Source organism: Gracilinanus agilis, chromosome 1 (assembly GCF_016433145.1).
Source record: "Gracilinanus agilis isolate LMUSP501 chromosome 1, AgileGrace, whole genome shotgun sequence".
NCBI classification, from domain to species: Eukaryota; Metazoa; Chordata; class Mammalia; order Didelphimorphia; family Didelphidae; genus Gracilinanus; species Gracilinanus agilis.
Window position 1 is genome coordinate 334,855,779 of NC_058130.1, and position 18,677 is coordinate 334,874,455.

The 18,677-nt window shown below is 37.5% G+C and overlaps 1 protein-coding gene across 1 annotated transcript in view; it reads left to right on the plus strand.

The window, feature by feature from the left end:
- The window catches only part of MAP1B (microtubule associated protein 1B), a 125,844-nt gene that overhangs the window by 10,836 nt on the left and 96,331 nt on the right, over positions 1 to 18,677 (plus strand). The window lies entirely within an intron of this gene.

An 18,677-nucleotide genomic window follows, 5' to 3' on the forward strand; every position in this document is an offset into this window, starting at 1 on the left:
TGCAAATGATCAGGGATAATGGAGAGCTGACAAGTCTATCCTACTAACATGAGAGCTTTCATGAAATGAAAACAAATCTTGCAAAAGATTGGGGGTAAAAATATGGAAATGATGCTGTAGATAATGCTAATGGCCTCTTCTCAGTAGGCATATAATCTGAATGACTACTCAAGGAGTAGGCTGATTTGTGTGCTTGTGGCCATGCCTCCCCCCATTCTCCTTGTGATGGCAATTTTCAATACAACTTGAGTGTAGTCTCTAGAACGAGGCAGAACAAACTCCCCTCCCTACAGAAATCCAGCCTGGGGAGAAGGAGGAATGTGGTGAGGGAGAGGGGCTTACATCCGCATGCTATTGAGTTAACTGGCCATAAGACAATGGCATTCCTTACTCTTTGGATATTGCTTAAATTATGGGTAATACACAATTTGGGCATTTTTTTCCTGTATGCATTCAGTCTTCCTGCTAGTCTATTAGTATTGGATCAAGGGGAAACTGGGCTCTGTATTTCTTTGACTGAGATAAAATTCCTGTCTTGTATATCCTTCTGGGAAATGTCCCACAGCATCATACAGACTGAGGATCCAACTCAGTCAGTATCTTCATGACTCATACTCATGAACAGTCCTAGAAGTCTCTTCTGGGCCTTCTGTGGCTGTCAGGTTGGATGGAATGCCCTAGGATGATGGCGGAATGTATAGCTTTCATTTAGCCAGATGGCTAGCAACTGGAACTGAATGAGGTATGGCAGTGAGTGATGAACTGGTTCAGTGAAAGTGTCTATGAAGCCATATAGTGTTCCATATGTGGGGGATGAACTATTGGATTTTACTGAAAATCGGAATAGGAAAATTTTTGTGGGTTTGTGATGTCACACTGTACAAGGTAATTTACTAATTACTAATTAAAGTATGGGTAATCCTTTTAGGGCACTGAAATCATGGCTTCCTTTCATCACCTTGTGAATATAAAGGAAAGTCCACTTTTTTTCCTGGCAAGAATTATCTGGTAAAAGTTCAAATGCTTGTTTATTTTCATCTCGTGGAAGTTATTGTCCAAAATTCCTTAAAGACAGCTTATTAGATTTTTCTTATTCTTATTAAAACCAACATGGGATTCCCAACATGGTCAATGAGGCCTACAGTCTACTTCATTGAAGTACAACAATGCCTTGTTTGGTGGAAAGTCATTATTATTGTGAGCAGTCAGATGGCCCAGTGGATGGAGTGCTAAGCCTGAAAACAGGAAGACTTTTCTTTCTAAGTTCAAATCCGGTTTCAGACACTTGCTACCTGTGTGACCTTGGCTAAGACCTAACTTTGTTTGCCTATATTTCCTCATCTGTAAAAGGAGCTGGAGAAGGAAATGGCAAACCACTCCAGTATCTGTGCCAAGAAAATTCCAAATGGGGTCATGAAGAACCAGACATGACTAAACAACATTATTATTGTAAATGAAGAATTCTTTGGGGGCATTTAACAGATAAATCACATTTGGATCTTGGAGGGACAAAATCTAGTTTTATAGATGGTCATTCTGCCTAGAGTAGGCCCTATACTTTCTTGCCCCCTATTTATCATGGAAGAGAACTTATCCCCAAGGCAGTCATAGTGGCATAAACACGGAGTTGGAAGGACTTTTGCTACTATAATCATAGTCTATATGACATTATTACTAATAATTTTCTAATATATAATACTACATTGCACTTATATAATACTATAAAGTTTACAAATCAGTTTACACAGATAGATATTGAATCAATATTCAACTAAAATTTTGAATAGAATCAATTTAAATTGAATTGATTTTATTTGTGTGTGTATATATACATATTATAAGGGTGTATATATGTATGTATTTGTAATCTCATTTGATTCCCACAGCTACTTAGTGAGGAAGGTGCTATTATTATCCCCATCTTACAGATAAGAAAATAAGCTGAAACAGGTTAGTTAAGTTATTTTCCCTAAATGTCTAAGGTAAGATTTGAATTCAGGTCTTCCTAACTCCTACTTACTGTGCCATCCAGAGGGCCATCTAATCCATCTTTCTCGTTTTACAGATGAGGAAACTGAGGCCCAGAGAAGTAAAATTAATTGCTCAGGGTCACACAAGTAGTAAATGGCAGAGCCAGAACTCAAACCCAGATATCCTGGCTTCAAATCCAGTTGACTTTTCTGCTAAATCACATAGCTTTCTTCTTTGCTTTCTCTTTCTCTTGGGGGTAGAAATCATGATCTTTGTCACTGTCAAATAGTAAAAGGTGCTATGCCTAGCACTATATACAGAGTATTCTTCATAGCTAATCCCTCCCTCTGGGAGCTCACTATTTAAGATCCCTAGGCTGACACTGATATACTACATAGAAATTGCACAGAGAGCAATGAAATTACCTAACCAACACAGGAATAAAGGGTAAGTCAGACATCAAGTTCCATTGCAGATCATTTGGTGGGGAAAGAGTTCACCAGACTCCACAGAAGGAAGATATTAGCAATTTTCTGATTTCACTAAAAGACTTTCCAAATCCAGTCAGTGCCTCTCCACTCACTGCAATTCTGTAAAGGCTAAGGCAGACTCTAGAGCTCATCCACAGGGCTATGTAAACATAGGAGAGGAGACCTTATGATGGATCCACAATACACAGAAACCATCTTGAAAAGGTGAGTGGACAAATGGCCCTGATCTCTAATTTTTTTCAATACCCCCCCATCTCTTTTATTTGTCTCTTATCCAACTCTCTGCTCATCCATCATTCATATTTTTTTTAAATCATGCATTCTCACCTTCTTTCTAGTTCTCTCAAAACCTCTCTCATTTGTTGGGGGGGCAGCTAGGTGGCTTAGTAGGTTAAGAGTCAGGCCTACAGAGAGGAGGTCCTGGGTTCAAATCTGGTCTCAGATGCTTCCTAGCTACATGATCCCAGGGAAGTCACTTAACCCTCATTGCCTATTTCTTACCATTCTTCTGCCTTGGAATCAATACTTAATATTGAATCTAAGATGGAAGGGAAGGTTTTTTTTAATTTATTTTTTGAAGGGAAGGGTTTTTAAACAAACAAACAAAACAATTTTCTTGTTGAATTCTTGCTTGCTTTTTTCTTTGTAGCTCATAATGCCTCACCCACCCAGATTTTGTCTCCATGATTATTCAGGAAAGAAATAATTCAGGAAATGAGTAATTATATTTCCATGCCAATAGCCACTGTTTTCCCTAATGACTTTGTTCTTATGAACTCTTAGGCAGGAGCCTAGAAGTTTTCATTCAAAGAGATTAACCAAGTGGCTGATTCCAAATCGTTCCTATATAGAAACTTCAAAATAATCATGCTCATGCTTTTAAGCGAGCCAGGAGGAAGATTACCATTTTTCCTACTTGGGTTCCTGTTTCATAATTTCCATTTAAGATTGGTTTATACAGTTGCATTATTACTATTAAGGCATGGTTTCAAAGCAATCATCCCAAAAGTGGGAATCTTCTCTGCACTAGATGGAGAAAGCATAAACAGCAAAGATATTCAGTTCATGTTACCCCTTTTTAAATGCTTCAGCCTCAAGTGGAATAATGAGGGCAGTTGTGTCTTTGGAACTTGGCTTCATGGCTTGCCTAAGATTGCCATTCATTTCCTAGACAGCTGTTCAGTAAGCTCTGGAGCTATTGATTCATGCCAAAAATGTCATCAGGTAGAACACCAGTTGGTAATCCCATGGTAACTCTGGGCATAGGCTCAGTTCAGGCCAGTTACCTTGAGAGGAAAAGTTAGATACATAGTTATGCTTCATATTCACCTAGGCTAAATTGAATTGACTATTTTAGTAATGTTCAATTTAATTTAATAATATTCAGTTGACAATTGAATATTTTAATAATAGCCTGAATTTTTCTTAGTTTTATATAATCATATGAATAAAATATTCATTTGCTGAGACAGTGTAGTGCTATAGAAAGGGTATTCACTGCCTTTGGAATCAAAAGACTTGAGTTTAAATCCTAGTTCTACCATTTACTGCCTTTGGCAGATCACTTCCCACCTCTTGGTTTCTGTTTCCTCATCTGTAAAACAAGGATGTTAGAGGTGAACTCTGAGGTCCCTTCAAGCTCTTTTCTGTAACCAGCTTCAATTCACTTTATTACTTCCTACCACAGAGGTGTTGCAAACTCATTTTTTAGATAAATTACCTTTTTTCCCCTGACTCGCTTTACCTGCTTCTTCTACTGAGCCAATCACATCCAAGAGCAATGGAAGAAAACATTTGAGGGGATAAGAAGCATGATGGGAATTTGGTCCAAGGTTCACATGTAATGAACACAAAATTGAGGGAAAGTTTTCAAAATATTTTTGTCCTAAAGAAGTAAAAAGAGATTTAAAAGTGCCCTCTGGGTTCCTTTTCCCTCTGATGCTTTTCTCTTGCCTCTGCACTTGAAACAGTATGACAAAGTGATTTGTAGTACAACCAAATTCGGAAACCCTTGCTTCTTTGTTTTACTAGGTGAGAACAGATGGGATTTGACAAGTTTGATCATTAACTTTGCCTACTAAAACTGTTAACCTTAGATGTCTGTGTCTTCAATGTAAACTTTAAAAAGAAATCACATTGAAAGCTGTTTATAGAGGAATGTTTGTGTTTTATATGGCCAAAGACCACTAGTATCTTCAGGGGATCCTGGGAATTACAGAGTGCTAAATCCCTTTAGCAGGGAGCATCTATGTAGGGCAGTGGATAGAGTGCTGCGCCTGGAGTCAAGAAGATTTGAGTTCAAATCTTTCGAGCTAGCTGTGTGACCCTGAGCAAGTCACTTAACCCTTTTGGCCTTGGTTTCCTCATCTGTGAAATGAACTGGAGAAGGAATTGATAGACCACTGTAGTCTCTTTGCCAAGAAAACCCCAAATGGGGTTACAAAGAGTGGGACATGACAGAAATGATAGAAAACAAAAGCCCCTGTTGAATAATATGACTGGACTGAAGTGGAGTACAAAAGGGGTATTTTATTGACACAACAGATTCTGGGATTAGCACAGAGCTGATGACTGGGACAGGACTTCAAATGTAGTAATGGCTACATACAAGATGATTCTTTAACTTCTTCAGACAATTTCAACAGTTCCCTCCACCTGGGACCCCTCTGATATAAAGAAAGAATTAAGAACTTTGCAACTGAGGTTTTTTTTTTTTATGCCTCAGCCATGAAATAAAGCATAAACACTTGGTATTTATGTATTTTGCCATTGGTTTGAACAAATAAGCGAGCAATTAACATAATCTCCAATATGATAACTTTTCCAATTGGTTCCTTTTGCTTTAAAATCCATGATTTTGCCTTAAAAGAAAACCTCAGCAAAGGGAGATTTTTCCTGAAATTTCTTGTTCCTAGGAACTAGGTTTTTAACAATGAATGAAAATCTAGCCTTTTGAAATTAAGTCATGCAAATCCTTCACTTCCATTGACATTAATGAGGCCAAATTTTGCACCTACCATTTTTCCATAGCAAGATAAAATCCTCTTGGAAAATGTCTAAGGATGTATTTGAAAGCACCTTTTTTCTCTGTCTAGACATGTATGTTTAGTCTGTCATGCTGTAGAATTATAGCTTAATTGTATGTGACTAGAATGCATCGGCCTCCCTCCTTCCCTATGATGAGAATAATGAATGTGTAGCCCTGCTCTCAGCCTTTAAATAATAAGGCCCCGAAATCTGCATTCCTGCAGCATTAAAGAGTGACTTAACCCTGAGAGCGCCAGGGAATTCAGGATGGAGGCTGATACTTTATTCCTAAGGTACTCCCAAGTGCTTTGATGTTAACACACACACACACACACACACACACACACACACACACACACACACACACACACATCCACAAGGGTGCCTTGTAATGCATCATGCAAAGGCTTGGGGGATGGGGAGGGGTAGGCTATCTGGGTATTAAAAAAGATGACAAAGGCAGCCCTTGATTTTTGTTGAGGTACCCAGTGCTGCATTTAATATCCATTCAGGCAAACTCAGTCTATTTAGGGAGTAGACCCCTATTTTCATGCAAATCATTCACCATTCTCCCATTTCTTTCCTCCCCAAAGCTCCCCGAATCCAGTTCTTGTGAATGGTCTCCCATTCAAATGTTGGCAGATAGGAACAGCCACTGTGTTGGGACTGTACCATGGGTATCTCAGGCCCCCTTCCCTCCAGCCCCTCCCCTTTCTTTTGAATCAACAAAAGAGCCTAAATCCTTCTGATGATAAGACTCAGAGTTATGTATTGTACCAGATACAATGCATAATTCTTGGGAGATTTAAATAGAACTTCAGTTCCAGGCTCAACTTTGAAATTATTGGGTCCTTTGTAGCCCCATCCTCATGTGCCCCAGTGAGTTTGTTTTGTGTTTGTGTTTTTGTTTTTAAAACTTGTGTGGCTTTAGGAAGAAAAAAGAAAAAAAAGGTGGCAACTTGAAGCCTGTGCCATGGTTTTCAGGCATGCCTTCTGGCTCATGGGAAGCAGATGATGGCTCAGACCAGTAAATGAACCTCCTGAGAAGTATCTATTCATCTCCTTTTGAGGATTAAAAAGGGATGGTTTCCCCTGGAGATAGAAATGGCTCTCAAGGGATTTCTAGAGTGCACTGTGGAGCCTCTCCAAATGGATACACACAGTTAGGAGGGTAGGGAAATTGTCTGCTTGAGTTCAGTAGCCATTTTGAGACATGGCTGTAGATCTTCCATTAGCCCCCACTACATCTATTCCAGAGCCACTGCTAGCTTCTCAATGTTCAGGGTGAATAGTGATGCTTTCTCCCCGTTACCAGAGCTCTGAAAACATGTGAAGCCAGGTTGGTGTTCAAGCTTCCCTTTGGAGTTCCTACAAATAATTAACAAAAAAAAAAAAAAAAAGAGCCTATAGACTTTCTTTCCTATCTCCACACATACTGGACTCCTCTAAGGAGTTTTCTTGGAGACTCAGGGAAGGCAGACTCCTGAAATATCTTTAGCCTATGGAAGAAGAGGAAGAATGCAATGGACATGTAATAGAATAGACACATTTTCCAAGTCAAGTTGTGTTTTTTTTTTTAATGTTTTACTGATGCTACTTTTTAAACCCTTAACTTCTGTGTATTGGCTCATAGGCAGAAGAGTGGTAAGGGTGGGCAATGGGGGTCAAGTGACTTGCCCAGGGTCACACAGCTGGGAAGTGTCTGAGGCCGAATTTGAACCTAGGACCTCCCGTCTCTAGGCCTGGCTCTCAATCCACTGAGCTACCCAGCTGCCCCCTGATGCTATTTTTCAACATCGGGATCATTTCCCAGTGACCTCCCCCTACTCGCCACATAGCAATTAAGTACAGGTAAGCAAGACAAGTCCATACACTGGCCATTTCTGACAACATGCATCATCCAGAGCCCATCACCCCTGTACCAAAAAGTCACTGTATTGTTCGGAAATCTGAAATGTTTCGTTGTTGTTTTCCTTTATATTTTTGTGGTCACCACCACTTAAAAAGTTTGTCTTGAGCATCTACTATGAACAGTCTAGACAAGCTTGGGGGATACAGAGAAATATAAATGTGGTCCCTGCCCTCAGGGACCTCACAGTTTTAATTGGAAAGATGAGACATATACACATAACTTAAAAAAAACAAACACCTTACCTTCCATTTTAGAATCAATATTGTGAATGGTTCCAAGGCAGAAGAGTGGTAAGGCCCAGGCAATGGGGGTCAAGTGACTTGCCCAGGGTCACACAGCTAGGAAGTGTCTGAGGCCAGATTAGAACCTAGGACCTCCCATCGTTAGGCCTGGCTCTCAATCCACTAAGCAAATTAGCTGTCCCCTACACATAGCTTTTGAGAGAGAGAGAGCAAGAGAGCAGAATGTTTTTATGGTCTGCCTATAAATCCCTGAGGATAAAGGCTAGACTTGATCTTTGCCCCTTTAGCTATGTAGCTCTTGATTCCTTTGTAATGACAAAAGCCTACCCAGAGATTGCCTCTAAATGCCAGCCAAAAATAGGATACTAGGATTAATTAAAAAGTTACCAGGGCAACAACCATATATCACCTACAATTCATATCTCTTATTTTCTTTGACTTAGCCTAATGGCAAAATCTATTTCGTTTTAAGTCATCCTCATAAAAGAGAATGCTACAGACATGAGGGGTGGAGAGAAATGATTCAGGAACTCCATAAAGTCCCACAGGAAGTATTTTAGAATTAGCGTGGTTTAAAAAAAAAAAGTAAGTAAAGAAAATGTAATTTTCATAAATCTTTCAACTTTGATGAAAAACTGCCTTGTAGAAATGACTGAAAAGATGATTATATATGGTATGTAATCAGGTATGGTATAAACATAATTTCTTTTAATGAATTTATACACATGATAATTTTGAAAAAAATATTTTCCAAGGATTAATATATCCTCAAGGCCAGAAGAAAGTTAGGGTTTGGTTGGGTGTAATTTTTCTTAGTGATTGCTAAAAGTGACTCTATTACTTATTACTTGCTTTTGAGACCTTGGGCAATTTATTTAATTTCTTTGGCCCTTAGTTATCTCCTCTGTAAATGAGAGCTGTGGAGTAGGGATCTGTGTGGTTTCTCCATTCTTAAATCTTATGATCTTGTTTTCAAAATTCAGGTTTAAGCTTCTTCCTAAAAATTGCCTGGTAGGTCTCCAAAGGTATGAAAATAAAATGATATGCGAAGTGATTCTTTGAGGATAATGGTGGACAAATTATCATTGTTTCTCCTTAGATCCTTTTCCTTTTATTAATATATGTTCATAACTCAGGTTGTGCATGAGCTACTACCGAGCGCACTGGACCAAATTCCTGGAGCTCCTTCTCCCTCCCATGTAGTTTATCTGATTAAGAAGGCCAACTTTCTTAGTAATCAAATAACAAATTCATGTAGCACTTTTCTCCAGGGAGCTCACAGTATTTGACAGATGTGGTCTCATTAATCCCTGACATATAAGACAGTGAAAGTATCATATAGAATCCAAGTAGAACAAAATGGAATAAATCTCTAAATAAATCCAAACTCCTGGTACCTCAGATGGAATTTAGCGATTTTTGAGCAATTGCCTCCTGCCATTTTAAAGATCTTCTCTGAGAAGTTTATTTTGACTCTTTTAGGATTAAACATGACAGGATGTGAATCTACTTTATGCAAGTCAATTACTCTTGAATTAACATAATGTATGTTCAAAGGTACCACAAACACCCTGATAGGATGTCCTAGCAATCACCAAATTTAAATTAAGGAGATTTACTTTCATCCTCAGGATGCAGAGAGATCCTAGAGAACCTTTAAAAATTATTATTGTTATAGTTTTGGTCTAAAGTATATTTTGTGGGGTATGGCAGCTCTGTTAAATCAAGACATCTGGTTAAGCAGAAGGCTCAGATACCTTCAGGTTCTGGAGAAACAGAATTTTGTTGTAAACAGATTTGATATTTTTGTCATTGAGGAGATGAGGCAGTGCAATAAACAGGAACAAGCATTGGAATAACAGTCTTAGGATCTGAGCTCAAGCCCCCAACTCTGGCACTACATAATTTTAAAACAGCTTTTGGCCAACCCCACTCTTCCTATCTGGACCTCAAATTCCTTATCTATTATATAAAGCACTGGATGAAGCCATCTTCAATTTAGTTCCTTTCCAACTTTAAAATCCTATGCTTTGTCTGACGCTGAAATAATTATTGTTCTTTCCACAGTTACCAATATCTACTAGTTGCTAAATGCAGTGGCCTTTTCTCTGTCCTTATTTTTCTTGGTTTTCTATAGCTTTTGACACTGAAAACCTCCTCTTTCTCTTTATACTCTTTTCTTATTTCTCTCTTCCCTTGGTTTCACTGACACTGCTCTTTCTTGATACTCCTCCTACCTGTTGTTGATTCCTTCTTAGCTTCTTTGAATGGATTACCCTTCTACTCCCATGCTCTAATGTGGCTGTGTCCTCTCAGCTCTCTGTCCTGAGCCCTCTTCTCTGTACCCTTTCTTGGAAATCTAAATTTCCAGGGGTTTGATCATCTTATCTATAAAAATGTGTGTATTTAGCCTAAATATTTTTCCCCTGAACTACAGCCCCACATTACCAAACTACCTGCTAGACCAGTGGTTCCCAGACTTTTTTGGCCTACCACCCCCTTTCCAGAAAAAAATATTACTTAGCCCCCTGGACATTAATTTTTTAAATGTTAATAGCAATTAATAGGAAACATAAATGCACCTGTGGCCATCACCGCCCTACCCTGGATCACTGCAGCACCCACCAGGGGGCGGTGGCACCCACTTTGGGAATCACCGTGCTAGACTTTTCTACCCACTGGTATTTTAAAATCAATTTGTCTCAGATAGGACTCATTATCTTTTACTCAAAAAACCTGTCCCCTCTTCCAAACTTCCATCTGTGGAGGATATCATCATTCTTTAAGTTACACTCTCCAAGGCATCCTTGACTCTTCAGTCTCTCTCACCTGCCCCATATTTAACTAGTTGTCAAGACATCCATTCTTCACTAGAAGCAATTCTACCTTTATCCCTAGTTTTTTGTCCATTTCTCTCCAATGATACATCCACTACCCTAGTTCAGGGACTTATCCCCCTCAGGCCAGAACTATTGCCACTGTCTCCTAATTCTCAGATTCCACTGACTCTCTTCTCCAATCCATCTTGCATAAAGCTATAAAATGGATTTTCCTCTAACAAAGATCTATCTATCATTCTCTTACTCAAAAATCTCTATCAAAAGATAGGATCAAAGATCTTTCATATCATAATCTTACTCAAAAATCTTTCATGGCTCCTTAGGACAAACTATAGATTCCTCAACCTGTAGCTAAAGCTCTCTACAATTTAGCTCCCACCTCCCCACTTAGCTTTATTCCCTATTACTCCCCATTGTATATTCATATACTCTCCATTCCAATTGAACTAGTCTATTTCCTTATAACCATCTCCCACCTCCATATGTGGAATACACTTCTTCCTCTTAGAATTCTTATCTTCAAAGGACAGCTTAGGTCCTACTGCTTCCCTCATCTGGCTTTTGCATATCTTCTCTAGTCATTGGTGATTTTTCCCTTTGGGAATTATATTACTTGGTATATATTTAGTATTTCATTATTTGTGTAATGTTCTATGCTCTCTCTTCCTCTTCCCAGTAGGCTGTATACTTTGTGAGGGTAGTGACTGTTTTGTTTCTGACTTTATATTCTCAGGACGTAACATAGTGCAATGCACACAGATGGAGCTTAACAATCCCTCAGAGCAACTGATCTACAATTGTTAAATCATCATTCATGTACAGTATAATTGTGTATCTACAATGGCAAGGCCCACTAGTAGGTCTTTTGGACATCCAAAGAGGCTAATGAAATCACTCTTGCCAACAAGAGCTCATGATCTTTTTAGGGAAATCCTATGTACACATAGAAAAAGCTAACTGAAATATGAGGCATTGTATGATAAATGCCAAGTGAATGAGATAGAGAGTGCTGTAGGAGCTTAGAGGAGGGGTGGAGCTAGTTCTGTTGGCAGCCTGCCTATCTGCTTTAAATTCAAACTATTTAAAAGAAAAGGAGACATAGAAGTAGAAATACATAGCACTGAGACTGAGCAATGTTGAATCAGGAGAATGTGAAGCAGGCACACTGGTATTAGGTCTACATTTTGAGTTAACCCCTTTCTTTGGGTGTCAGAAAATATCCACGTGGTCAGGATTCACACCCTCTGAAATGAATCCCTGAGAGTAGGACTACTGGACTGAATAAACCAGTTGATCCTCAAGGTTTTCCTGGCTCTGGACTTCCAGAAAACAGGAATTCTAGCATTTATTAATATTTATAAATAATTTATATAATCATACAATTTATAATTTAAAAACCAGATAATTATGAATTAGTTATTTATTAAAATTTTTCATGGACTTCAAGGACCAATTGTGAAAAAATGTGAAGTTCTAGCTCAACTCTCTCACAGTTGAGGGAGCAGATGCTATGAGAGGTCACGTGCCTTGCCCCAAATCTCATAGACCATAAGTAGCAGGGCCAGGATTTGAACTGAGCCCTAAGATACTATAGCCCATGGATATACCACTACACCAAACTGTCATTCATGGACTTTTTGTCCTGGAATTTGGATGGTTCTCACAAAGAAGTCATATTTCAGTCATCCTTGTATAAAGGTAAGACCTGGTCGGGCTAGATTCCCAAACTTTCTTGTACTGGTAGCCTTCCTTAAAAAGATCCTTGATTCTCACGTTAATGTAGAAGTGCTGGTTCAGGGAAGCCTTTTGGAATAGGCACAGTAATTGAAAAGTTACCTTAAAAATGACCTCTTGGGGCTTCACTTTCTTCCTCAGTAAACAAAATGGAAGTTGAATAGATGATGTTTAAGGTTCCCCTCAGTGCTAACATTTTGTGATTTTATTATTATATTGATTGTTTTCAATGGAATCCTATGGAGAGAAAAAAAAAGAATCCTATGGAGAATCCTTTAGAAGAAGAAGATTCCAAATCTGTCTATCCTCCCCTCCCACTTTGGTAAAACTAAGTTTTAATACACATACATACATACATACATATATTTATATAAATCACATAATATATATTCAGGCCATATTTAATATATTATATTTTGTACCTCTGCTAAAAAGAAAAGTAGCAATATTTAGTTTTATTTTTTAAAGAAATGCTGCTTGCTTTTCATTGCCTATAGTTATCTGTAGTCTGATGGCCTTATGGATATGTGATTTCATTTGTAAAGGTCCTTCTGGAAGAGATAAAGATCATGGACAGCCACAATATGAATTTAAAAACCTGATATTCTAGTTTGGGAATTATCCTAAGACTCTTTTCAGTATACACAGTTTGAAGAGGAAAAAAATGTTAAAAGGGTTAGGGTTTGGAGAGGTCAGTATTTTAGACTCAGTTTGGTGTAGTGGAAAGAACCCTGGATCAGGAGTTAGAAGACCCAGATTTGAATCCTCCTATTCACTTTACTACTTGGGGAAGACTTTGACAAATTTGTTGTTTTTAAACCTCTCTGGGGCTCAGTTTCCTCTTCTGTAAAATGAAGGGTTAGAGCTCCTAACACCGCCTTCAAACTCCATGACTTGTTATACACAATGCCAAACATATGGATAAAAAATTTCAGAAAACAAAAGTTAAATTCTGGATGGTTTGTATAATGCTGAATATTTTGAAAACATCTAGATTTTTCATTGAAACTTCAAAAATGAATTCAGTGATTTTTTTTTTACTGAGTCTCCATTCAGATGTTGACTCAGTTTAACTTCTTTGTCCTTGTAAAGGAACTGAAGATTGAAACTGGTGAGTTTGGGCTATTACCTTTATGCTGAATTTACTCACAGTGTGGATCTTTGAGTATGGATTACATTTAAATCAGAACTGTTAGCAATGCATATCTTTCAACATGAACAGCTAATTAATGCTGCATAATTTAACAAGTCAGTTCATGTAAATACAAAGACACTTGGGAAGCAGTGCTTAAATCAAATCAGTACTGACAACCCACAACTTGTACAGAAGCAATAATTATTAGAGAGAACCACAATAATATTATTGAGGGAAAAATGATTTTAAAAAATGATATCTTTTGATCTTTCCTTGTTGACTGTAAGAATCATTAGAATAACTAAAAATTTATCCCCTCTCTAATTTGTTACACATTTGCTATCTCCAAGACCTAGAATAGAATGAGCTGTATTAACTATATATAGATACTAGCATAGCAATATACAATAAATGGTACAAATTGGGAAAGTGTATTCTAGTCAATAAGATACCGTAGTTAATAGAGCATTATCTTACCACAGGGGAGGGACCATTTTTATTTTCTTTTTTCATATTTAAATTGAAATTTTTTCAGTTACATGTAGAAACAATTTTTGACAACTGTTTTCTGACATTTTGTGATTTTTCTCTCCCTCCCCAAGACAGTAAATAGTCTGATGTAACTGATATATATGTAGATATATAGATAGATAATCTGATATAATATAACTTAGTTATGTCAGTGTTTTCATCCAAAACATTTTTCCATATTGCTCATCCTATGACAAAAGACATATCACATTAAAAAATTCTTGAATGAAATAAAGTGAAGGATGGAAATCAGATTCTAAGAGTTCCTTCTTTGGCTGTGGTATCATGATCCCTTAGGGTTATCTTGAAACCTTGCTTTGCTGATTAATCCTTCACAGTTTATCATCTTACAATATTTCCATTACTGTATACAATGTTCTCCTGGTTCTGCTCACTTCACTTTGCATCAGTTCATATAAATCTTTCTAGATTTTTCTGAACTCATCATTTCATCATTTCTTATGGTGCAATAGTTTTCCATTACAACAATATACCACAGCTCATTCAGCAGTCTCCAAGTGATGCACATCCCCTCAGTTTCCAATTCTCTGAAGTTACCAAAAGAGCTCCAAAAAACATTTTTGTACAAGTTTATCCTTTTCCCATATTGCTTATCTCTTTGGGATACAGACCCAGTAGTGGTATTGCTGTGTCAAAGGGTATGCATAGTTTTATGGCACTTTAGGCATGGTTCCATATTGCTCTTCAGAATGCTTGTATTAGTTTAGAGTTCCACCAACAGTGCATTAGAGTCCCAATTTTCCCACATCTTGAGGGACCATTTTTCAAAGAGCCTGAATATTGACCAAACAAAAACTATAATGGATGTGATTTAATTTTTGACAGTTCAGGAAGTACATTCAGATCTTGTAGCAGTGCAGAATTCCGTTTGAGTATCAGTTATTGGTGGAATTGCTGGTTAAGAGAGTTTACTGTTCTAAACACTATGATAAATAGTGAGAGGGGAAGGGAATAAGTATTTATATGGTGCCTTCTATGTACCAGGCATTGTACTAAGCACTTTTGACAAATATTATCTCATTTGATCCTCATAACAGTTTTGTAGTTCCTATTATGATCCCCATTTTGTATTTGAAGAAACTGAGACAAACAGCAGTTAAGTGACTTGCAAACAGCAGTTAAGTTAGACAGCTGATATGTGTCTGAAGTCATATTTTAACACAAATCTTCCTGGATCCAGGGCCAGCTCTCTATCCACTGTAGCTACCAGCTACCTCTAAAGAGTTTGCATAGTTATGGACTGAGGAACTTAAAAGTATACATAATGCAACAAAATAACACTGGATATTATAAATAAAGTTAAAACTAAGAGGGACAGACAGGAGAGAAGATAACAGTTACAAAGAAAGAGAAGGTAGAAACCCAAGAGAAAATATGGAGTTTGTTGTTATTTTTGCCTTGCAAAAATGTTCTCTAGCAGCCATGTTTGGAGTCAGATGCCCTAAGTTCAAATCTCATCTCTGCCTTTTATTGCTTACGTGACCTTGAGTGAGTTACTTAACCACTGTGGGCTTCAATTTCCTGATTTGTAAAATGAAGTCATTGGACCAAATGAATTTTAAGGACCCTTCCAGCTCCAAGCTTATTATATTCACTGAAGTTTTTATTGTTTCTAGCTACATTAGCTAGTCCTGCCCATTCTCCTCCAAATCATATTCATTTTAACTTCCTGTTTGCTTCTTCCCAAATCAACAGCCATTCCAGAAATATAGATTATTTGCCAGCTATGTGCAAGGCACCATACTAGGCTATAACCCAGAATAAGAGAACACAGATGTCTCCCTGCAGTTTAGTCCTTTTTCTGTTTTTTCCCCCACCCCAACCTCCAGTTTAATGAGGACTTAACTAAAAGGTAATAAGAAAGAAAATCAAACAATTTATTAATGTGTAATGATTATTTTCTTGATCTCTTTATAACTAGCATGGATTTCTTTAAGTCCTAGGAACATGTCAATTTTAACTCAGATGACTGATGTTTTATAAGTATACACTCATATGATACTGTGTGTATAAATAAGATGCTGCTTTTGTGTTATTTTCAAAACATCTGAAAATACATTCTTATTCCTCTTAAAAAGAAATCTGGGAAAATCAAACTAGAGGCAGATGGCCACAAATGTAGCCTTTTTCTTATGTCTATACCCAGTGTCCCTCATTTCTTTCCCAAGTGATTTCTCCATGTGCTTTCCTGAACTCTCAGTCTATTTTTTCCCTCTTCCCCCTCTCCATTCCCCCTTTTGACATATGATTGTGATTGTAGTTATTTAAAAACACATCATAAAATGAACGTCTTTTTTTAAAAAAAGCATTAGGCTGTTCAATTTTATCTTTGTTGTGTTATGTGGTACATAGCCTAGAGAATATTTTGGAATAACATTCTGTAATATAAATATATAAATGAAGTAATTTGGCAACTTCATGTACTCCAGGGGTAGTTTATAAATATGACTCCGTCATTGGATAGAAATTTTTATGCCTGGACTCCTTTAGCCATCAGATGGTAAACAGACTCACAAAAAGTTTGATAATTAACTCTCTTCTTGCCCTCAGTTTCCTCATCTGAAAAAGAAAGGCATTAGACTGGATGACTTCTTTGGTCCTTGCCAGCTCTGGGGGTAAGGAGGAAGAATATAAAGCACTTAGCAATGGGGATTACATATGTGTTTATTCCCTTCCTCTTCCTTAAAATGACTAATTACTCTAAAAGTTAGGATTTTTCTGCTTGAAAAAAGTTCACCCCTCCTCCTAACATATGTTAAAAATTTTTTTTAATATGATTTTTGTGTCTAGAAAATGAAGGCCCCAAATTTTGATTTCAGGGTAGGTCTGTTTTTTATATGGTTGATCTTTGAACTTCCAAAGTGAGGTTTTTACCAGCAACTTTTCCACATTTTCTTTACTATCACCAGGGAGGAAAATGAGAGATTTCAGATGTCTATCTGTTAATCATAGTGAGCGTACTCCCCCAAAATAGGAGTCATAGATATGAATAGCTATAATTAGCTCTTGAAGAGATGTGTGGGTTTTTAATGATAATCTGAAGTAAGAAAATCAGAAGTTAGGTAGTGATTATTTACATCCTAAAAGGATTCTGTTTTACCCCCAGGAATTCTTTAAATGAGGAGTTCTCTGCCCCTTTTCAGTGGTCAGGGATAAGTAATTATCAGTGGATGGGCTGGTAGCCAAGAAACTTAAAAGAGTGAGAAACCCTTGTCCACAGAGCCAACGAGAGTGTAGGCGAAAGAATTCTGGGGCCCGAGTTCTGTCTGGTACCAGTTCTACTACTAACCAGAGCGGTAGGACCCAATTCAATCACCATAATCTCTCTAAGCCTGAGTTTTCTCATCAATAAAGTCAAGATGTTAGGCCAGCTCATCTCCTCCATTCAGAAATGAGATAAACTCATCATAGCTAAAAATGTAATTCAAGATTTTAAAAAAGACATCTTAAAAAGCAGAGCATTTTGTATTTTACAGCTCACTCACACAAGCCTTATTTGTACAACTCATTTGAATTTCCTAAGTTCAGTGATTATAATAAAGTACTTTCTGAATCTGGTGAATTTAGATGTGTTTTCTGAAAGGCAATAAAAAATTCCAGGTGTGTAAATGCTTATGAAGAAATAGCTTTGGGTCTAGAATCTAGTGTCCTGGTGCTTCACTGAGGGAGAACTTGTATCTCTCAAAACTATGGGCAATTATCAAAAAAGTTCTTTAGTGTTCCAATGCGAAATAGAGAAATGAATCATCAAAATTCCCTAGAGAGCAGCTTGTGCAAGATTTACATTGTAGTAAAATCATCTTAGGCCTGAGGTCCTTGCATTATCCATATCACATGTGCTATTTGCAATGGGATTAACAATCTTCTTCGTGAAGCCTTCATTGTCATGCATCAGAGGATTTTTATCCTGCATTGCCCCAGACTCTGTTGGTTCAGTTATTTCAGATTGGCGGTTTCTTTTTCTTGGATTTTTACCTCTTTCCAGAAACCTTCAGTTTACAATATGGTCTGGCAGTCCTTGCCATTTATTACTTTCTATCTAAATGACGTGCCTTGGACTTTTCCTGGTTCTTTTTGGTTGACTGAACTATCTGGTATTTTAACACCATATTTTTATCATTTGGTCATGTCTGACTTTGTGACCCCATCGACCCTCGCGCACCAAGCCCTTCTCTCCTCCTTTATCTCATTATATAGGAGGACGTACCTCCTATATAATATCTTCTACTACCTAATGGAAGATAGTCCATTATCTTTGGTTTCTCCAAAGTCTGTCTAAGCTCATGATCATTGCTTCCATGAGACAATCTATCCATCTCATCCTCTGCCGTCCCCTTCTCCATTTGCCTTCGGTCTTTCCCAACGAGTCCTATCTTCTCCTTATGTGACCAAAGTAACCATAAAAACCTATTTCAAAGATGATAGACTTAAAATACAAATTTGCTTATAAAGAAACTTTTTCTATAGCTTTTACATAGGCTGAAATTTTGAACAAAACTACTTTTTACAAATTTCCAAAATGTAAGGCCAGAAGATTGATTCAATTATACTTGTATCCATTTATGGATTTCTACAATAATTGATTCTTTCTGGCTCTGTTACTCGTTACCTTGCTGCCCATAATAAAGTCACTTCAACCTCTCTGTCTTAGTTTAACTCACCTGCAAAACAGAGATTTTAAGAGCAACTTCAATTTATGCATTGTTTTCAGGTTTACGAAATGCTTCCTCACAATTTTCTAGGACAATGTTTTGCTTTGATTTCTTTATTACA